Source organism: Pimephales promelas, chromosome 2, assembly GCF_988280905.1.
Source record: "Pimephales promelas chromosome 2, fPimPro1.hap1.1, whole genome shotgun sequence".
Taxonomy (NCBI): Eukaryota; Metazoa; Chordata; class Actinopteri; order Cypriniformes; family Leuciscidae; genus Pimephales; species Pimephales promelas.
In genome coordinates this window covers 17734093-17758616 of record NC_142770.1, presented here as the reverse complement: position 1 = coordinate 17758616, position 24524 = coordinate 17734093, and the positions used below count along the sequence as shown (strand labels likewise).

General features: G+C 38.6%; 1 long non-coding RNA gene across 1 annotated transcript in view; it reads left to right on the top strand.

Moving 5' to 3' along the window:
* LOC148995833 (uncharacterized) overlaps positions 1-24524 on the top strand; it is an 89566-nt gene that overhangs the window by 33090 nt on the left and 31952 nt on the right. Inside the window, exon 2 of the long non-coding RNA XR_016145628.1 lies at positions 23407-23629. This is a non-coding gene — a long non-coding RNA (uncharacterized LOC148995833). The remainder of the gene's footprint in view (positions 1-23406; positions 23630-24524) is intronic.

The window sequence follows — 24524 nt, the reverse complement described above, 5'->3', positions numbered from 1 at the left end:
CGCATTAACCTCCTCTGAACAGACCGCCGTGTGAGGAGAATCTCACCTGATGGAAAATACTTTTACACGTAGACTCTTTCACAGCTCTTTGATTACAGGGCGCCTCTCCTCTGAAGGGTTGGTCTGAAAGCAGTCCTCTGATCAGAATGCAGTTTGCTTTCCATACAGGCTTCTCGGATGCATCTGGAATATCTTCTGCTTTCATTTAACCATCAGATGCAGGCATTGTCATGGAAACGAATCCCCCCAGTCTATGGTATATGGAGAAAGAGGAGATAATTGCGTGTGTGAGAGTTGGGGGTGGGCGGGGTCTGCACTTCAAATCAAACTGTTTGCATCTTTCATTTGATTTGCTCACTGGCATCTCAGATAAATGCTATGCTTTAGGACTATATATATATATAAACCGAGAACTTCAGAAGCATTAAACTTATAACTAATGTGATAAAAACCCTCAACTAGCTGCCTCTCAGATTTCTAAGCCAAGTGGTTTGTTTAATTAATGAATTAGTTGGTTTATTTATGCATTTATTTATCATGAGTAATGATCAAAAGTAAATTAATAATTTATTATTATTATATAGTATATTGTACGTTGATTTTTTTTTTTTTTTTTTTACACGCGGATCAATACATCGTATCGTTTGTCATTTAATCAATGCATCAATCCATATGGTATGGTATAGAGGATATGAATTGACGTCACTTTCCCATGGGAACACAACCCCTCAGCTGGACTGATAGCGGAAGAGCTGCGGAAACGAGAGTAAAACAAACAATAGTTGGACTCGACATAAGTATTCCTTACAACTTACCAAAGTTACCGACATGCAGTCATCGTGTTTCCTGACATTTATATGTGCCTGATTTCGACGCCGGGGAAATATGTGAAGCAAATTTATATATGAGCTTTATTGGCATTCAATATAGGTAGGTCTAAATATGGGTGATCACTCATGTCAATATCAGATACACTCACCTATAGGATTATTAAGAACACCTGTTTAGTATAATAAACCGATCAAATAACCACTCGTTACAACCGAGGTATGCAGCAAAGCCACAACATGCACAACCTTGAGGCGGATGGGCTACAACAGCAGAAGACCCCACCGGGTACCACTCATCTCCACTACAAATAGGAAAAAGAGGCTACAATTGGCAAGAGCTCACCAAAATTGGACAGATGAAGACTGGAAAAATGTTGCCTGGTCTGATGAGTCTCGATTTCTGTTGAGTCATTCAGATGGTAGAGTCCGAATGAGAACATGGATCCATCATGCCTTGTTACCACTGTGCAGGCTGGTGGTTGTGGTGTTTTCTTGGCACACTTTTGGCCCCTTAGTGCCAATTGGGCATCGTTTAAATGCCAAGGCCAACCTGAGCATTGTTTCTGACCATGTCCATCCCTTTATGGCCACCATGTCCCCATCCTCTGATGGCTACTTCCAGCATGATAATGCACCATGTCACAAAGCTCGAATCATTTCAAAATGGTTTCTTGAACATGTCAATGAGTTCACTGTCCTAAAATGGCCCCCACAGTCACCAGATCTCAACCCAATAGAGCATCTTTGGGATGTGGTGGAACGGGAGATTCGTGCCCTGGATGTGCATCCCACAAATCTCTATCAACTGCAAGATGCTATCCAATCAATATGGGCCAACATTTCTAAAGAATTCTTTCAGCACCTTGTTGAATCAACGTAGAATTAGGGCAATTCTGAAGGCGAAAGGGGGTCAAACACAGTATTAGTATGGTGTTCCTAATAATTCTTAATCCAGCCCTAAAACTTGTTTCCGATTTTTTATTTATTTATTTATTTAATTATTTATCTGATTATGCTTATTAAGCTGACAACGCATGTGGTCATGTGAGTACGTAAACCCGTTTTCTTTAGTAATAATAATAATAATGCCTGGCTTATTGAACCGCATCCTTAGTTTAGATTTAAACACGTCCACACAGAGCAAGCGTTTCGGAAGGAAATACATCACAAACGCAGACTCTTTCATGACCCAGAAAGTTATAAAAATGCCCTCGAATCTTGTGCAGCAGAAGTAGAAGCGGTTCAGTCAAAACGCTGCATCTGTAACTGCATGAGAGGATAATATATGAGCTGTAAGTTTCCTGTTTACATGTTGCAAGCTTTATTTAACATCACAACCAACATGACAAATGAAATACTCGGAGTTAGATACACCAATGATAATTTTGTTGTCACTCGGGGTCAAGGCCTGATTTATTAATAAAGTCATGTAAACACGGTTTACTTGCGTTGTCATGGTTACTGGTTTAAATGTTAACGGGGAAACTGATATTTGTGAGTTATCAGCTTACAGGTGTGCATGTAAAGTGATGATAAGTTGTTTCTATGAATTGCAGCAATCCATTTCCTTCACTGTTCTGTACTATAGAAATTGAAAAATGTTGTTTACTTTTCACTATGCAAAGTAGTCTATTTGTCAGTAGTCTTAGGTAGCATAATCTCATAAATGATGATGATCTGCAACCATTTTCAGTTTTATATATAAATATATTTATAATTTAGGTAAAAAAAAAGAAAAAAAGTTTTAGTTAGAATTCAAACCTGTCTGCCAACAAGCTAAATTAAAACTGTAGCCCAAAATGAACATCTTAAATTCTTGCATTTATATAAAGAACTACTAAATTGTTACAGACTGTTTTTATCCTTCAGTTTGAAGTGAAAAATACATCAATTAGATGCAAGAGAAGAACCTTGGAGTGACTTACTGAAGCCAAAATGAATGGTTTTAACTGCGCAAAGCAAGATGAATTAAGCTGAATCTAGGATAAGTGCATAAATTCATCTTATCTCATGTTTAAAACATTCAGGGTGACATCTTAGTGTGGAAGGTTGTGCAATAATGCTCACCACTGAATATATATATATATATATATATATATATATATATATATATATATATATTTAGTGTGAAATACCTTCTTTAAAGCAAAAGAGAGCTAATACAGGCAGTATGTGACAGATTGATGAACTGGTGGAATTAATGAGATGTTGACATGCAAGGGGTCAAACTCTTGCAGTGGAAGTTTAAAGGCAAAAGCGATATGCAAATTCTACATGAATATTCTCCATCTTTTTTTATCTCTTTTATGCTTAATGGTAATGGATACCCCAGGGGAATCCATAAATCTTGATCTTCCTCTGCCTTATGGAAATCTTCACCTTAATGAACTGTTGATTTTCAGATGGCAAACACGAAATGTGTGACTGCTAATCTTGATGAGTTGAAAAATGTTGTTTACTCTTCACTATGCAAAGAGGAACTGTAGTTATTGTTCAGTAGTATTAAGCATAATCTCATGAATGATGATGATCTCCAAACATTTTCTGTTTTTTTGTGCCCTGGGACGCACAACACAAAGGAATTAATAGGAAAGGCATTTTTAAAGTAACCACAGAAGTGCTCAGGACAATACATCTGTTTGACTACTTAGTATTCTGCCAAGGAAAAGGGTGTGTTGCTCATTGTTCATCGACGGCAATTTCACAAGTTTGTGCTACCGTAAATATGAAATTATTTTCCTCAGAGACGGACAAAAACACACTGACTGACACACAAGACTGACCCAGTTCCTACAGTTGGGACAGAATAAGGACAAGTGCTTCTTATGTGTACCCTTAATCTGCCAGTCTTGAATTTATCATTTAAAAAAGCCTCTTAAACAGAACACTTGTTTTATTTTTTACACCTGCTTACCACATAGGGCTCAACAATTAGGAGTGTCCAGGTACAGTGCGAAAGAGTTCTGGGTCAGCTGACAAAACTGACTCTTTTTTTTTTTTTTAGGTAATGCAAATTATGGTTAATAGAAATTATGGGGATTATGGTGTGGGGTTGTTTTTCAGGGGTTGGAAATCTTAATGCTTCAGCATACTCTTCCAGTTCCTTCACACACAGTGTGACATCTAAATCTAGTATTTAATAAACTTTGGTACGACGAAATGTATGTAGACTGTAAGATGACACCTATTGAATCCTTTCACCAATCCTTCTCAATGTTTTTCATTCCATATCTAGATTATATGAAATACTATTATGATGTAAAGACAACCAACATAGCCTTTAAGTGCATAAATTCGTGTCTGGACGTGAGAGAGAAAAAAAATCACAGGACAGGTTAATAACTTTTGAAGGCTGGCTCTATTTATCATCAAAACAAAAGTAAATGACAGCTAGATTAGGTGGATGAGGGCAAGGGTGATCCTCGCTCCGATGCGGGACAACAGGTCATCAAACTGGGTGCGGGACAGCCGGAAGTACCGCTGACAGCGGCCGTCATCCAGCGCAGCTCCTGGAGCGAGCAAATGGCGAAACTCGCTAAACGGTTCGCCTCCGAAGGGTCCTTTGAACACAAATACAGCGATGATGATCCCACGCCACTGTTCTGCTCTCCAGAGCAAATACAGTGTGGTGAATCTCTCGATGAATGCTCGATCAACATAAACAAAGCTGTCAACGGGTTTCGGTTTTGACGTGCGAGACGCACGTAAATTTCGCTTCAAACTTTTTATTTTACCCGCGCCAGTTTCGCTCTTGACGCGCAAATTAACACAAAGTGGTCAAGCGTCAATCTAGACACGGTAGACGCGAATTTGACGCGCTATTCGCGTCCGGTGTGAATGTAGCATAATAATGAAAATAAAATAATTGTTTGAGATTGAACAAAGAACCAAACAAATGCAACAAATGTATTATTCATTCATACTAATTCCTATATTAAAGATGAAATTATGTTAAACATGGTCTATAAGAAAAAGAAAAAAATATGCATATTATAGCCTATGATTATGGTATGATTAATCATTTCAAATATTATTCTTGTATTGATCCATTTATGCTTTTTATACTTACATTCATGTGTTCTAGACCAGACAATTAGTTTACTTCTAGACATGCTATTTGTGTTTTTCGTTTTATGCTCAATGTGGGATCTTGTCTAATATTATTTGTGGTATCTTTGTTTAGTTTTACACAAGATGGTTATCTTACTGGAATTAAGGTGAAGCTGTTTTTGCATAAGGTTTAGAGCGTTGACTGCAAAAAAGGTTTAGATGTCTTGGCTTCTTGCATAGGGCTACATGTCCGTCTAGCGCGTGTTTACATTGAAAAATAAAGTTGTTTTACCAATGGAAAAACATGATTTTCTGGTACAGAATGAGAGCTTATTAATTACAAAAACTATTATTTATTTTTGCTAATTATTATTTTATTTCAGTTAGCTTTTCAGTAGGCTAACAGTTGTTGGTTTCATTTTATTTTTATTTTTATTTATATTGAAATTTCTATTTGATTTCAGTTTATGAAAATGCTTTCATCTATAGGACAGCCCAAAATCATACAATGTGTACCGGGCATTTGCCGTTGATCCCTGATAAACAGCTTTAAACTGGAGCTTGTGTCTTTGTCAAAATACTAATTTTTAAGCCTGTGGCTGAATGAGTAAAGGCTATAGTAATTAGGCTTTTCCAACAACAAAGGGTTGACATAAACAAACCCACAGGAACACATGAGCTCAATATCAGGCGTGCGAATAGCACTGTGATTAGTGACATGAACAACATCAACGATCGCTACAGGGTTTTACACTCTTGCTGTTGTACCCAGCAGTATGAATGGATTTTGGGAAATACATCAGAACTCCATTTCGTTTCGAGAAACAAAGCTGAACCACTGACCTCCGCTCTCCTCGCTCTCAATTTTCTCTTTCTCTTTTTTTGTCCTGCCCAACTATGGGTCGATTGAGGCTCTCAGGGAAATATCCAGCAGGGTAGGTCTGCTACACTGACCCTGTTTTCTCTTTCTTCCCATTCCTCTATATTATATATTTCGCAAAGTATCATATCTTCCCCAAAATACCAAAGGAAAGGCCTTTTACTGATGGGTCAGCCAGGATAAAGGAAGAGTTTCCAAGGCTGGAAAAGTAAATGAACTGATAGACAGACAGAAAGACAGATATGAATCGATAGATATAGCCATTTTGTTGTTTTTATTACAGTCTGTGGGCCACATGTCTACCAAGGTTAGATTAACATTAATGCAATTCAATGGAAATTCAATTAAAAAGTGTAGCATAAACACCTGGAGAGACTTAGCTGTCAACACAAGGACAAATGCAGACAGGAGTATTAAAAATCTGTTTGTTGTGGAAAATTGTAAGGAAAAAAACTAATTAAAAATTAAAAACCCAAAAGCTACAGCATCACAAAAACATCTGTGATAACAGTTTAGGCTTACTATGAAATTTCGCTCTCCTTTCTAAGACCAGCAGCCCTGTTTGAGAATTGTTTTTTATTATTATCATAAACATCTGTGATGACAGTATTCAAATAACCACCTTTTTATAAGGTTCTCTCTAGAAGAGGGAACGAGTATTGTGTAGGTTGCTTACGCTACGGGTAAAGTCATCTTTTCTCCTTAGATATTGAAGCCAAAACTTATCCTTAATTTTTCATTACTTGTTCCCTCTTCTAGAGAGAACCGCGGTTACGTATGTAACCGAGTACATTGTCTTACGAGAGGTTCTCTCGTATTGCGTAAGTTGCTAACGCTACGGGAACCCATTGTTAACGCCGTGGGCGCCCAGCCTCCACTTCAAGAGACCCAGGGATTCCCGGGGAATATAGATAAGTGGGAAACAGGTGACCAGCAATGCGGGCCAGCACATGTTATAAACACGTATAGGGTATACCAACACATCCTCATCCTTTAGCGTCATATATGACAAAACGGCGCTATACTACGCACATGGCACCCGTTATCGTTAATATAACACGCGCTGTGAGGGGTAGGTTTAGGTGTGGGGTAGGGTAGGGTAGTCTCATATTACGCTAAAGGATTTATGACTTTTTCATCCTTCTGGCTTCTCTTAGGAAGCAGATGACAAGCTCATTTCTTCCTATTGACTGAGAGTGAAAGCTGCAACGGCCGCCACATATACTTTAAGTCTGGGTTCACCAATCTCGGTCCTGGAGGGCCACTGTCCCTGCAGAGTTTAGCTCCAACCCTGATCAAACACACCTGAGCAAGCTAATCAAGGTCTTCAGGATCAGTAGAAACTCACAGGAAGGCATGTTTGATCCTCTGTCCTGCAGGGACAGTGGCCCTCCAGGACCGAGATTGGTGAACCCTGCTTTAAGTGTATATGGGGACCTGCCCTTACCTAACAGCTCTTGAAGAAAGCCATGGGACCATGGGACCCCACATATAAATAGACCTCTATCAGCACACCATTTGGAGGACACTGACCATTTAGACAAGCAAAGCTGCATCGTAGAGCGAGCTCTGGATTGCGTAATCATGTTCATCACTCCTTCTGGCAGGACAATGGGTATCCATTGATTACTCATACGTGCAGAGACCAGCACTCTGGATGGGGATGTCAGATTGAGCCGCGGGCTTGAGAGAGGAGGTTTCTTCTTACTGGAATCGGCCAAGGGGCTGTGTGTGACAGCCGCATCAGCTCCCGGAACCAGATTTGATTCGCCCATCAGGGGGCTATATGGAGCACCGTGTAGTGCGTTTCCCTGATCCTCTTGATTACCTGTGGTAAGAGGGAATAAAGAGGGAGGCTGGGCCAGGTTTGGGCCAGCGCATCTTCGTTCTTTGAAAAAAAAAAAAAAAAAAAACTGCGGACAACGAGCGTTTTGACGCAAACAGGTCAACTTTCTCTTTGCCAAAAAGACGCCACAGTAATTGGACTGTCTGGCAGTGTTGTAGTCGAGACCACCTCACTCGAGTCCGAGTCGAGACCGAGACCAGAGAGAGTCGAGTCTGAGTCGAGTCCGAGACCAGAGACGGTCGAGTCCGAGTCGAGACCGAGACCAGTGAGGGTTATTACCTAATTTACTTTTATTTACTTAGAGAAATCCTTTTTTTTTTTTTACTGAATATACTTAGAGTTTAAAAAATATGATCAGTTTAGGGTAAAAAGGCCACATAGTAGATGGTGTTAAAAGTAATTTTATTACAATTTGTCATGTGCAGTTGCGCACTAGAAAATCACCAATCACTGGGCGTGTCAATCAATTTAAAGAAATACTTTATTAACAAACATTAATAATCATGAAAAATATTTTGAATTGAACTTGAGTGGACTCGGGAATAAGTCCGAGTCCTAAAAAAAAAATGTTCGAGTACGAGTCAATTCCGAGTCCAAATGCACACGAGTCCATGACAAGACCAAGACCATTAAAATATGGTCTCGAGACCGAGTCCGAGACGAGTCTCGAGTACTACAACACTGCTGTCTGGGGGTGCAGGGACCATTCCCCAGGGGGAACATGGTCCCTGGATAGCTTGTCTGGGCCGTCGCTCAGGTGGCCTGGCACATGCGCAGCTCTCAGCGATAGTTCCATCTTTGACTGCTAGATTCAGCCAATCGTCCAAATAGTTTAGGATTCGCAGCCCTTTTTCTCTCAAGGGGGCGAAAGGTCCATCCACTTCGTAAATGTACGGGGTGCCAAAGACAGGCCGAACGGGAGGACAGTGTATTGATATGCCCGACCGTCGAAGGTGAATCTCAAGAATGGCCTGTGATGGGGGACTATTGGAATCTGAAAGTAAGCCTCTTTCAGATCGAGAGAAATAAACAAGTCTATTGGGCAAACTGGCGCGAGAATTTGTCGGGTCGTGAGCATTTTGAATGGAAGTCTCATGAGAGATTTGTTCAAATATCTCAGATCTGCGATAGGTCTTAGAGCTCCGTCCTTCTTGGGTACGAGGAAGTGGCGGCTGTAAAAGCCTGACTTCTACAGAGAAGGCGGTACTGGTCCTATAGCCCCTTTGCACAGCAGTGTGCCACATCCGCTTTCACTTTCGTCTCGGTCCATGCTCGAAAGAGAGGGGGATGGCGAGCGAACTGAAGCTTATAGTGCTCAGCACCCATTCTGACACTCCTGGAATAGCCTCCCATGCTTTTACATGTATAGGTAGCGGCAGAATGGACTAGTGCAGGCCAAAGCTGGCAGCCGCGTGCCCGGGAGGGGCGGAGAAGGAGAGAGAGAGGCTGGCGGGATGAAATCCAGCGAGCCCTTCACCCAGCCCATTCTCACCCCCAAGGCCTCACCTAACTGACGCCTTCGGAAGCATTTTGACCATGCTTCAATATCTGACGCTTTAGGCGCCCTTTAGCGTCAGTTAGATGACGCACTAGGATCGTGTGTAACCCTACCCCCACCCCAGACCTAAACCTAACCGCGTCATCTATTCTAACTGATGCTTTCCTTTAGCGTCAGTTAGATGACGCCGTGGGATCGCGTCATGTTACTGACGCTAAAGGGCGACTAAAACGTCAAATATTGAAGCATGGTCAAAGGTGACGCCTTGGGGTGAGAATGTGTTGCTTCACCATAACCTCAGGGTCCGGTATCCTCTGTGAGCGGCGCTTCTTCTTGCGCGGTCCGGAGGGCAGAGTGACAGCGGCCGTGATGAAGGCTTCAAGTCGAGCCCGCAGGGTCGACAACGGAAGCGCTTCACCGTGCACGGAGCCTCCCAAATCCAGGGGGCTGCGTGGTCTGGGCCCAGGCAGAGAGCGCAAATCATATGGCGGACTGCGGCGCTGAGCGGGGCTCTGCACGAGCCACAGGAAAGGCAAGGCATTTTTACAAAAACACTCACGCTCTTTTAGAGAAGAGTGAGTGTCACGCCAGCGAATTCACAACACACTGTAAATGTCATAGCAATGGCATGTCAACCACAAGTGTAGGGCAACATGCTAAAAACCACTCATAACCACTCAGAGTCAACATGCATACTGCATAGCAACGACTTGTAAATCAAATTCACATAGCAACCCCTTGAAACCACTTTAGCAAGTGCATAGCAACAGTGTCAACCACTCACAACACCACAAGTTTCACTAAATCTTAGGTTTGCATGCTAATCCTTAACCTACGCCTCAACATTTTAATGGATTTGGAGACTCGGACACCTTAGAAACCACATAGCAACACCTTGTCAACCATCCACAACACTCTAACATAACATTTCCTTGAGATTATGTAAAATTACTGCTGTTTTAAAAACAGAGCCAGGGTTTCTTTCCCCACTGTCTAGAGTTTATTTCACAGCCTGCATAAATGAAATGTGAGACTGATATTGCGTGACGGTCCTGGGAAAAGTAATACATGTGTATTAGCAGAATCAAAACTTTGGGTTGTGCGTCTGTATTAAAAACTTATTTGCCAATTTGAGAGCTGATCTTGGATTGTGTTTCTGACAGTCTGGATCAGCTGTAGCTACTTTGAGAAGTTTGGCGACGAGCGTAGCTGATCTGGTTCCAGCACCCGCAGACGGCTTTGTAAACACGGCCTCTAGTCTCTGGGTAGCAGTTATTCACAACGACAGATGGTGACACTCAAAGCTCCCTTAGTCTCTCCGTTCTACTCTTCCGTTGAGACGAGCCCCTAGTGCTCTCTCTCTCTCTGGATGTTTGCAATAATTAATCGGACTAAATGTCAATGCCCACTGGCTAGAGAGTGTGAGATTACAGACACCATCATTTAGCAGGTCATGATTTTGATAAGGGCAATTAGACAACAAGCTGCTGGAGAAAAATCAATGTGCCGTAGCCACGGCCTGGCTCAAGAGCGGCAAGAGCTTCAGACCACCCTTGCGCTCTAGCTAGCGAGGTTACACCACAAGGGGCTTGATAACACACACATGGAAATGACACTTTTTGTCTCCCATGGCTTCATAGCACAAGAAAACATAAATGCAACTGGAAATCATTCTTCGATTCGAACGTTAAAGGTGAAGTGTGTAATTTCTGCACCACCAAAGCACTAATACTGTTTTTTTCAGTGGCAGGTTTCTCAAATGCTTCTACTACTCTATTTTAAATTGGTTGAGAGAAAATGAAGTCATACTCTTTTTTTTTTTTTTTTTTTGAATACCAGTCTACAATCTGACTTGTGACGCAGCCTTGAATTAAACCACACCAAGTTTCTTCGTCTGGCCGGAGGAGAACTGGTTTCCTGACTGAGCCTGGTTTCTCCTAAGGTCTTTTCCTCCATTTATATCACCTGATGGAGTTATTGTTTCTTGCCAGTGTCGCCTTTGTCTTGCTTAGGGCACTGACAATATCAAATGGGAAGAACAAAACTCAAACTGAATTGAGCTGGATGATGACATCACTGATTTCACACAACAAAAATGACAGTGGTGAGAAAATAGCAGTTAAGAAAGCATTTGATCACAGCGATGTGTATGTTTGCACAAGCTCTGTTATTTGATTCTCCAGTATCAAATTACAGAGCTTATCAAATTGGAAGTCACGTCATGTTCATTTATATGTGGGTTAAGGGTTAAGGCCCTTCGCTGCACGTCGGATGGTTCACGCCCACTTATACCATGGTCACTTGCCAAATAACACATTTTTAAAACAGTTTATATATTAATTCGGTTTCTTAACTAGGTTTCCCTGTTTACGCCTGACGTTTATTTAGCAACCAGAGATATTTATAAGTCCGCTCAGCTCGGAGAACCCTTCAGTTTAGCTAATTTACGAGCCAGTTTTTAATCGAGCTAATTTTTTTCATGTAAGTTAGGCTTGTCTAGCCATGAGAGTTACACTTTAATTTTTTTTTTTTTACCTATAGTTAAAACACACAGGTAGACATAGTATAATGGCTAACTAGATGTTTGTTTTGATACAATAAATTGAAAACGGATACTTTGACTGCCTGTTACTCACAGTTAATGTAGCCAGCTCATTTATTTATTAATTTAGAACGGTAAACAGTCAGTTTAACCAGAACTCCTTTACTAGGTGTCCTCTATCACTTTTTAATGCACACCCTGCAGCCAATCAGAATTGAGTATTTACCCAGACCATGCTATAAAACACTTTATGCTTTAAATCAAACAGCTTTACAGTATTAAACGTGAAATAAATGTCAGCTTCTCTTTCAATTAGAATTACCAGCTCTCCAGTGTGTTCATGTTTTTACTCACTGCATCTGTCCTCGATGGACTCAACAGAGTAAATGAACCGGAGAAGGCTTACACGGCAAAAAAGGCGGAGCCTCAGAGCCACAACGACCTATTACATCATCACATGTTTACCAGCCTCTGCAACTTAATTTTTGCCTGATTCTGTTCAAAATTACGTTACACCAGGTCATTCTTCGATTGCTTTTATAGGCAATAAAGAGGCCTTTGTAGCTGATTTTTTTTTTTGAACTGAATCAACACTGAACTGATTTGAGATGAATAATGACACTATCGTTTTCTATAGAGCTGCTTGACAGCAGAATTATAATTTATTTCATATTTAATTTGAAGTTGGCATTATTGATTGTTATTTTCCTGTTTATTATCGTGAAGCTGTTTGAAACAATCTGTATTGTATAAAATGACAATTAACCCAAGGGTCATGGCCTCTCCTCAATCACAGGTCATGAACTTCAGAATGGTGGCTTTATAGGCCCTGTCCCAAATGGCACGCTATACACTCCTGGTCTTCCTACGAGTCCGCACTTTCGTGACGTAACGCCGCTTTGACTGTTGCGAGCTCGGCAAATGTTTGCAACGAGGGCGCATGTATTGACCGCAGAGGGGATGCTCGTGGGATGCTTCTGAAAACTAAAATAACAACTGGGACACCCTACGGTCTCATGGACTTAACGTACGTGCGCACATGGATTGCCATTTTAAGTCCACCAGACCGAAAGTGCATATGAGTGTGCCATTTGGGACAGGGCCATAGTGACTGTTGGATTGTAACATGATTGTTTTGGTCTTGGATCTTGGCTATTCCATCTGAATGATATTAAAAGCGAGACAGATAAGTGTTTTTTTTGTTTTTGAACGCAATAAGCCCTAAGTAAAGCAGATCAATAAATCCACTCCGCTGACATATTAATTTTCTGAGCTCTAGAGTTGTGTGTGTGATGAATGCCGAGTCGGTACGATAGAGATCTTATTGCATTTCGCTAAACCTCTTCGTCTCTTCACCCCTCTTCATCTTAGAGTCACGCTTTACAAAGCCAAGCTTAACCCACTGGTTTCATCAAACTAGACTTCTGATGGTGATGTCAGAGGAGAAACTTCCACTCAAATGCACAAGTTCTGGAAAGGATTGCATTGATATTTAAGGGGATTTGGTGAAATGGCAGGACCATCTTTGGATCTTTTAGCCGTAATCCTGGTAAAACTTTCACCTTCTGCTGCAACATATGAAAAAAAGATTCGTTTTGTAATAAAAGGACTCTTGACATTCTCAAACTCATGAAGGAAGCTATGCATACATGGTTGAGTCTCATAAAGCACCTTAGCAACCAAAAAGCAATACCCTGGCAACCAGTGATCAACCTAGAAACCACATGTTAATTGTAATGTAAAAAAAACAGAACACCATATTAACTGCATAGCAACACCTTGACGACAACCCACAACAACACCCTACAAATTATATACTGTATAACATAATTAACATCGCCCAGAACAGCTTAGGAACTGCATAGCAACACACTGGAAACTACCCAAAACACCCTATCAGTTAGCAACATGATGAAAACCACTCAGAATAGCTTAGCAACTGAACCCAGAAAACCCTACCAATTACAGAACTACAAATGAATTGCAACACCCTGGCAACCACCCACAACGCCCTAACAAATTAGCACTATGATAAAAAAAACACTCAGACCAGGTTAGCAACTGCATAGCAACACCCTGGCAACCACCCACAACACACTAACAATTAGCAACATGATGAAAACCACTCAGAATAGCTTAGCAACTGCATAGCAACACACTGCCAACTACCCACAACACACTAACAATTAGCAACATGATATAAAAACACTAAGAATAAATTAAAAACTGCATAGAAAACCCCTGGCAACCACCTAGAAAACCCTAACAATCACAGAACAACAACTTAATAGCAACACCCTGGCAACCACCCACAACGCCCTAACAGATTAGTACTATGATAAAAACCACTCAGAACAGGTTAGCAACACCCTAGCATCCACCACAACACCCTAACAACTAGAAACATGATAAAAAAAAAACACTCAGAACAGCTTGGCAACTGCATAGCAACACCCTGGCAACCACCCACAACACACTAACAATTAGCAACATGATGAAAACCACTCAGAATAGTTTAGCAACTGCATAGCAACACACTGGCAACTACCCACAACACATTAACACTCAGAACATCTTAGAAACTGCATAGAAAAACCCTGGCAACCACCCAGAAAACCCTAACAATCACAGGACAACAACTTAATAGCAACACCCTGGCAACCACCCACAACACCCTAACAAATTAGCACTATGATAAAAACCACTCAGAACAGGTTAGCAACACCCTAGCATCCACCACAACACCCAAACAATTAGCAGCATGATAAAAAAAAAAAAAACACTCAGAACAGCTTAGCAACTGGATAGCAACACCCTGGCAACCACCCAGAAAACCCTAACAATCACAGAACATGTTATGCAAAAATAATTAGCCTTGACATTTAAGTGGATTTGGGAAAATGGCATCACAGTCTATGGGTGTTTTTAATAATCCTGTTAACTTTGGAAGTCACCTTCTGTTGCAACATACGAATTTGGATTTGTTTGGGGGTTTTTTTTTGTATGTTTTTGGAACAAAAATGACATACATACACACTCTCAAAAGCATTGAGCCTGTCTAGAGCAAATTTCATCCCATATTTTATTTTACGCCGAAATTTTATTCTACATAAAGAAACGTGACGATGACGATGAGTCTTTTTCTTGTTCGTGTGAAAAGTTCAGAGTGATTTATCGAGGCTAAACTTGCCTGTGTTTAACATTCAGGGTAATTATCCTAATGCAACCGAAGTCCACAATAACATGTTCTCCTGGTTTAAACATGGAAACAGCAGACATACTGCACATGTCGAGGGTTGCTGAGCAGGTTTGTATGTAAAGGTCCACTGAGACATGGGACAAATGGATAATGGGTTTTTATTTTAATGTACACACACTAAAAGGACTGAGCACTTATGCTTTCAGAAGTGTGTGGAAGTTCAGATAGTACGTCTGCGTGGGGTGGGTGCTCACGCATTGTACATCATGCTTTCGTCCCTGTTGCTGGAACAGCGTCGGCCCATTAGTACATTCTCCTCCATCCAGCTTGAGGAATTTTCCCAGCATGCATCTGAGAATGATGGGACCTCAGCTGGTGCTCTTGTACCAGTAAACTCAACTCAATGACTAGAAAGCGAGACAGACCGAGAGAGAATGATTAGCTTAAAAAGACCAAATGCATTTGTCGATGTGTGACGTTACTTATGCATCTACTGCAGAAAAAATATTCTTGAAATACACTCTCGCAGAAGCCAGTTACTGCTTTAATAACTATATTTTCTAACTGTCGCTGTGTGTGCACATTAGAATGCATTATTGCAGTTAATAATTTGATATTAAACCTTGACATGGTTTTATTTGAGTTTATTTGTGGTGTTTTCGTACCACAAGTACACTGTAAAAAATGATTGTGATTTTAACAGTAAAAGACTGTAAAACTGCTACAGTGAAAAACTGTTAATTGGTGAACAAAAAGTTTCCTTACTACATACGGTAAATAACTATATATACAGTAGTGATATATATATATATATATATATATATATATATATATAATGGTACATTTAATGTAATTTTACTGTAAAATACTTTAAAATTTTCAGTTTTTGGAAGTGAATTTTCAGTTTTTTGGCTGTGGGGAATCCCTGAGCCTCCAAAAGCTCCAGTGCAGAATAGCTGCCAGGGTCCTAAACAGGAACATATTACTCTTATAGAGAGCCTAAGTCCCGCCCCTCCGCTTCCGTCGCATGGGACCTTATTTCGGAAAAAATATGAATGGTATTCCGTCTGAACTGTGCCCTGAATTACACATATGATGTTTGTCAATTTAAAAGATAACTCTGAAAGTCAAAAATGTCGCAGTTTGTCATAAAACAGAAGAGTAACATTTAGTTTTATGTGAAAATCGCTCTATGAACTACATCTCCGGGAAGCGAAACAACGAGTGAGATCCGCTGCTCGTGTGTGTACTGTCTGGTACAAAACACTCAGGTATGACAGCGTAATGTTATGATTATAACGTAAGACTGTAGAAACAATGACAGACATTAGCCTCAGTAAAGTTAGCTTCATTCATTGAGAGAAAATGTGCACCTTTGGGGTTTGTAGTTTTTGTAATTACGTATTTTCACAGTCTTATACCTCAACGGTTTTACATCAAACTGCGACTTTCTTTACTTTAAAATGTAAATTTTAAATTGAAAAACATCATATGTGCAATTCAGGGCACAATTCAAACGAGATCAAAATATTTGTTGTCTCTCGCCATTGACTACCATTCAATATTTTTCCGAAATAAGGTCCCATGGTGGTCGACCGGAAGTGGGAGGGACTTAGGCTCTCTATTCTTAAATCCCTTCACTGGCTTCCTGTTCACTTCCGCATAGAATATAAGATCCTCTTGCACACTCACTACTGTCTGCATGGTGCGGCCTCCACATACTTCACTGATCAACACTTCTACCAAGACTATAGCAGGCAAACGGCATCTTCTCGTTATACCTAGGACACGACTTAAGACTATGGGCGACAGGGCTTTTAAAGCATCCGCTCCTCGTCTGTGGATTGCCCTTCCAGAACAACTCAGAGCTCCCAAGACTACGGATGTTTTTAAAAAAGAACTGAGAACTTATCTTTGTAGGAAAGTGTATTTTTAAGGATTTCCGCGTATATTTGTTTTACGTAAGTGTCTGCGTATTTATTTTTTTATTTTTGTAAGCACTTTGAGATTTTATATCATCATCATCATCATCAAAAAGAACAAGTCATTGTATAATTTACAGTGAAAAAACGTAAATTGACATTTCCACAATTCCCTGCGTGACACTTCACATTTAATGTATTCAAACAATTTTCTTCCAATTTTCTAATCAGTTATGTACATTAGCTTCTATATAGTAGTGTGAACTTTCTTGTGGAAGAGCTGATAACGATGAGTTTTGATTAAGCATTTGACTCTCATTACTACTGTGATTGTTGGCTGTCAGTGTATTACAATCGAACAAAACTTCAAAAGATCAGTAAATTAACATTATATGAGATAATGAAATACGGTTTATTGCTGTAAAATGAATTATAGTTGAAAGTCTGTTAAACTTAAAATGTTGCTACTGTATTTTTAACAGAAATTTTTTAGCAGCTATTACTAGGGTTTGGTATCGAGAATCGAGTATCGATTGGAACCGAGACTAACTTTTCGTTTTTCCCGGAATCGTTCAAAAGTTAAAATTTCGATTCCTAGTTTCGATATTCACAGTCCGCCGAGCGGAAGAAGAAACCGCTGAACAACACCAACGAAGAAGCGTCTACCGGAAGTGTTGGCATAACCGCGCGAGTCGAACATGAGTACCTTACGTCGGCGATCCAAAGTGTGGCTTCACTTTTCTAAAAATAACGAAATCTCGGCAAAATTCTAAATTTGTGACAAAAGGAGTATTTTTACAGAAGGAGTATTTCCTTCAGAAAGGCCGTTGGTTAGCAAGGTTAGCTAAACTTTTTTGACCCTGCCTCTTAGAAGAATCGGAATCGAGAATCGTTAGGAACCGGAATCGAAACAAGGAATCGGAATCAGAATCGTTCAAATTCAAACGATACCCAACCCTAGCTATTACCATTGCTAATATTTAGGGTACGGGACTTTTAACCGCTACCTTACGTGTTTAAAACATTAGGTGTGTAACTTGTTGTTTATTTTTTAATTTTTTGTTTACCTTATTCTATTTTGTTTCATTTTTTGGTTTTGTTTGGTTTGGATTTGGCGTTGCTCTCTTTTGTCTAATTTTTGTTTCGTTTTGTTTTAGCAAACAAAACAGTGAAACTACGTTTTTTTGCATTTGTTTTAGACTTTGATGTACAGTAAAACTGTCTGCTACAAATTAAAGTATGGGCTGTCTTAGAAATATTAATTTATCCCTTAAAATATTAAGTACATGATGTTACAAAGAACCCCATTGTTCTTTCTATTTGTTGTTGCAGTGATGCTTTGGCATTATGTTGTATTAGACAATCAATGCCAATGAAGCACTTTGAGAAATTGAAATTTCAAATATGGAGAGAGCTTGTGAAATGAAGAAATGAGAGTTCAGTCATCGTCTTACTTGCACACGCTCACTGAATTACAGAAGTGTGCCGAGACAAATGAACAGAGCAAAGCTGAGAGGATGATCGTCACATCACCTATTCCCTCCTCCATCTTGATCTTTTGTTCTCTCTTATGTACCGTTCTCTCTCTCTCTCTTTCTCTCTCTCTCTCTCTCTCTCTCTCTCATACACACACACACACACACACACACACAGTTTTTGAAGATGACTCACAGGTGTTAACGTGGGAGGAGTGGCACATGAGGTCAGTATCTCTCTGCCTTCATTACCGATCACTTACACACACCACTGCTCACACAATACACACAAACACACACACACACAATGTAGGCTACAGGTAGGCTATAGTCGCGTTATTAAATATTGCATGTACACGTGTCTCTGGGCCTACAGATGTTTAGGACACTAAATGATGTAATACACCATATGTTATTATATATTAATATGGGTTGGCCTGTGTGTGTGTGTGTGTGTGTGTATATACGTGTATATATATATATATATATATATATATATGAAGAGTTCAGATGCAAAAGCCTCTAAATGCCATTTGAAATTTTCTTCTTTAATGATGATTTTTATCAAGCTTCTATATTTAAGTTCAGTGATTTCACTTAAATGGCAATGATAATTACCTATTAATTGTTATTTAAGTGAAATTACTGAACTTAAATGTACAAGTTTGATAAAAATCATCATTAAAGTGTCATTAAAAATTTCAAATGGCATTTAGAGGCTTTTGCATCTGAACTCTTCATATATATATATATGTATATATATAAACCTTTTTCCTGTTTTTTTTTTTTGTTTCATTCCATTTTCAATGTTTTTATGCTTCAGAAAAATATGCTTTATAAAAAGTTAAATATAGAGTAAAATACGTTATTGTTTAATTTCTCCAATTCATATGTTGGTTTAATCATATTAAGGTTCCTGCATCAGCAACTAAAATACAGATAGCTGCTCACTGTTGGACAGAAATGTCACTTTTGTCATCGCTGGGATAAAATTGAATATTTCTGGTCATATTAACATAGTGGAGGACATGGTGAAGGTCTAGGGCCCTCTACTGTCTGAAATAATTACTGCATCATTATCTGCTTTATCAAATTGATTTCATTATATTGGTGTCCTTTTTTTCTTTGAATCATTAGTCAAATACTATAATTATCTAAATTGTTGGTCTCCGGCAAAATTTAAATAATAAAAACCAAATGTCAAAGGTTATTGTAATTTAAAAGCATTTATTGTAGTTACATTTATATTAACCTTGTTAAGCTAGGGTTGAACCTTGTTAAAGTTCAATCCTGTTAGAGAAAAAAAAAATCATAAATTACCTGCAAAATATGTTTAATTTTAATGCCAAGGCAAAGAGAAAAGCATGAGTCATATCGGCCACACGGAGATATAGCAAGAGCTAAACAGCATTGATTATTGTGCAGTTCTGAACCCAACTGAACCTTGTCAATGTCCATTTCTACTTGGCAACTAAAGTACAAAACACACTGTGCTGTCATCCTCTGTTGCCTTGTTACCAAAGCATGTTTCCCTGTGCATCCAGTGCAGACATATGGCCAGGGTGGGGTGATCATTTAGCTTGAAGAGGACTTTACACAACATGATCTTTACTAAGAAATGCCAAAGAACATGTATTGGAAACTGCTGAGACAATTATAGTTATTCAAATACAGTTATTGTGAAGAGAAAATGTGGGCCAGAAAATACAGGAAGAAACCATACTAAATTAATAAAATAAAGCTTATTTTATGACCATAAATATGATTTATTATTTTATTTTGTTATTTTAAGCACATTTACTCCCCAATAAATAAATAAATGTACTGGAAAGTAATAATAGCCTAAGTAATTTATTTATAAATAGAAATGATGAACATGACTTGAGTAATATTTCCCCACAAAATTAAAATAATAATAAGGAACACGATAAATTAGGCTAATAAAATAAAGCTTTATTTAGGATCATAAATATATAACATTTCTTGACTATTGTGCTCATTTACACCCCAAATTGCTGTTGTGATATATATAGCCTATATATATATCATTGTATATGAAGCTTATTTTAGCTCTATTATTTTCATCACAGTTTACCCCCCAAAATTACTCCAAAGCAAAAAAAAAAAAAAACATTTGTATTAAAGTCATTACAATACAAATGTACAATCTAAAAAATGATATAATATTATTTAAATCGTGATAAAAAATTGTGAAATGTATTTAATACTGAAATTATTGATTTTTTATATATATATATATATATATATATGAAGAGTTCAGATGCAAAAGCCTCTAAATGCCATTTGAAATTTTCTTCTTTAATGATGATTTTTATCAAACTTGTATATTTAAGTTCAGTGATTTCACTTAAATAACAATTAATAGGTAATTATCATTGCCATTTAAGTGAAATCACTGAACTTAAATATACAAGTTTGATAAAAATCATCATTAAAGAAGAAAATTTCAAATGGCATTTAGAGGCTTTGCATCTGAACTCTTCATATATATATTTATATGAGTGAAATATGACCAAGAATTCTTTACAAGAGTTTCAAAAAGTTGTATGCAGCTCACAGCGAAATGATGAACTGATACAAACATACATTAGCATACTAACAAATAATTTGCATCTAATTTACATCTAAACGTGAAATTCTCTCTCGCGCTCTCTCTCCAAAGGTCGTACTCTAATCTATTTTTTTTCCCTGTAAATATGTTGCCATTACTTATGTTCTGTGGCTTGTCAACCCACTGAATGACATATTAAACATCTCTGTGAGACAATGTACACAATGTGCATACATGTGGGATTTTCCCACAGCTTATGTAAACAATCCTTCATACTTGCTCTTCTCCATGTTTACTCGTCCCAGCAGTAATAAAGAGTTTTCATGAGTCCGTCTGAACGGATGTGAGCGTGATCATGAGCAGAACGGGGGTGATCGGGACACACATGGTTGAATATGACCGCGTGTTATCGACTATATACATGACCCATGACATCACAGAACACTAGTGAACATGTGCCCTAACGAAAACTTAAAGCAGCCACAAATGTCCCATGTTAGCTAGCTATAGCTTTGAATGCTAATCATGAAATTAAAATTGCGTTCGAACAGTGTGAAGAAAACAAACAAACATTTTAATTAGCTATGCAATGTCCCACAGGTGGGACGTTTGCCACTATATTTTTAAAACAATAATATCTTAGTAAATACCTTAAATAATATTGACAAACTATATATCATTTGAAAGCTTACAATCTCTAGTTTCCATATTTGGTGACTGATTTTCAAAATATATTACAGAGGAGCCATAATTTATCAATATAAAACAAGAATATTTTCATATTCATAAGGCGTGTTCAGACCTTTATTTTAAAATAGCAGTAAACATGAAAAATCATGAAAAAATGGTAGATACCTCAGTTTGTTTTCATGCCAAAAGTTCAAAAGATAGAATCCATTCAATTATTTTGGAAAAAAAGGTCTGAAAAGTTTGAAATATCAAGAAAAAAAATAATAAATTCACCATTTTTGTGACGTGGCAGCTAGCTATGACTTAGGCTACATGCGTGTTCTTTGTATGTGTTTCTTAGAGGTTCAATTCATTTCAAAATCTGCCAAACTTCCCATACTACTTCTGCTTTACTTCAGAAATTGTATGAAAATTGTGAAAATAATGGTTCACATCACTCAAAACACGAATGGAAATGCAGACGCCCTTATATGGGCAGTAATGGAGTCTGATTGTGCCCTAGTGAAAAAGTTTGGTACTGCGCTCAAACAAAATCTTACTGAAAGCTCATTTTTTGAGATATCAGCCTAAAATTTGAAACACAACTTGTTCAGATTTTTTTTAGGCTTTGATCTTTCTGCCGTTTTAGAGTAGCCAAGGTTTTGAAAATATATATTTTATGTAAAATATGAATAATTAATATTTTTACATTGTACATTTCCATAAACTCAAACTTCTATAACTTCTTTTCTGTTTCACTTTCTTAATTTATTTCACTTCTACAAAAATCTGCCAAATGTCTTTTTTAAAACAAGACCAATCATATGTCTATATTGCAAAGCATTCTTGAATTACAACCATTTAAGTTCGAAATGTGCATTTTCATGTCTATTCAAAAAAGGGGGGGTGACAGTTAAGAGGTTCCTGATTTAATTTTGAAGGTCGCCTACAACAGATTTAGCCAAGGTCATAAAAAAACAATTAAAAGCACAAGGCGATGTACTTGTGTACACAAAAATACAGCGAGGCTCGTAAATTCTGTTAGAAAATGGAGAACAAAAAAATATTCATAAATTATATAAGGGTTAATATTTCATAATTCAAAGATAGTTATATCAACATGCTTTAACTTAGCCTATAATGTCCCTAACCCCAAGTATGAGAGCAGCCGTATTAGTGATGCTTTCCATTGCAAATGAATGTAATGATGTTTATTCATCATAGGCCTACACAAGAGGGTGCCATTGAGCTTCACATGTAACTGCCTTGCAAAAGGACATTACTATATCCTCAAATTGTCACTCTGATAAACACTGTTCATGCCCTTGCCAGACTTTAAGTTTTGTGTTTGTGTGAGAATTTTTGATCACAGATCTCATCCTCAGGGCAAGGGTGAATTATATTTTGACTCAGTGTGTGTGTGTGTGGTGTGGTCTTGGCGTGAAGATGCTCGCAAGTTTATGTGAGCAGGTCAGCAATCAAGGAGTGGCCACAATCCACAAATAACCACCGGAGACAGACTGGAGCATTCGCTCATACATCCACCTCTGTATGAACTGGTCCAACATCTACCTTTACTGATTGAATATGGCTTACATTAGCCAGATATGCTTCATAAATGAGTAGTGGTGGAACTATTATTGTGTAAACTGCAGCTTAGTAACCCATAGCAACTCCCTGACAACCACCCAGATCATATCAAAGTTATAGAAACTAAATGCTGCCTTTCTTTTATGGACCACAAATGGGAGATTAAAATTTCACATCTGTCAACTGTCATTCTGACTGTCCAGTCATACTTACTTTTGGGGGAATTTCTAGGCACTGTATTTCATATTGCATTTCTGTTAATCTTGATTTCTCAGAACTTGTGTGCTTTTTCTGTGAACTGTGGCGCTGATAGAGTCCTTTCTCGTCTACCAGGTGTCCTGGAAAGAAGCAGCCCTCAAGTCCATATTTTGGATTGGTCTGGACGGTCCACTCTTTAGGCAATTCCCAGCTTTACTGCCACCGGCATGTTCCTTGAAGGAACACAACACAATAGAACCAGTTTCGGATTCTCTTTCCGTCACCGCTGTCACCGTCGTTCCAGAACCTTGTCCCATCATGGGTCCAGAGTCTCGTCCTGCTGAGACCACCCTTCCAGGTTGGTGACTTACCACATAGTAACCACATAGTAACACCATAGTAACGTAGAGCAGATTAAAGTTTAAAAACACTCAGACTTAGTCACTTAGCAATGCCATGGCAACACGTACTCCACAACAACTTTATTGTAATGTTTTCAAAAACCAGTTCAGTTCAGTCTCAGTCAGCACAAAGAAAAATCCATTTCAATGTTGTTTTTTTTCCTCAAAAAGACAAAAGTCAGTAAATAATGAGGAGCCCAATCCTACATTCCAGCTGTCAGTCAAAAGTTATTGGTTGCGATTGTGCAATTGTCTTCAAACAGACACATCTCAAACTCTTCCAGCCTGTATTCTGTCAGACAATAACTCGATGTGGCCTTCTGGAGACTGTTGCAGAACGCAGTGCTGGATAATGTGACCTTCTCAAGTCTACCTGTTAAACTTGTGTCGTCTGTGTGAGGGAGGACGTGCGCTATTTTTACACAACGACAAATTGTGAAGGAAATGAAGGGGAAGGGAGGGCTAAGAGTGGACACTGAGGCCTGTAAACCCTCTAAAGCAAGATTTATAAAAGAGAAGTTACACCAATGAGAACTCTTAAATATCGCAAAAACACTTTTCCTAGATTAACTGTAGCATAAATGGAGGCTTTTTGGTGAAGTTTTCTGCTTTCTGATACTCTAATATAGAGTTTGAAGAAAACTCAATCTGTTAATCAGAAAATCTGCAATCATAGATATCAGTATTATCTCATATTCCAGCTAACAAAAATATGTTCTAAGAATGTTTTGCCAATGTTCTCATCAAAGTTATGAAAATGGGATTTCCGAAAGTTTAAAAATTTTTCTGATTATTCAACATTCCATTTTTTTAATTCTTGAAATATTATTCGCGAAACGTTGCTTTTACCCC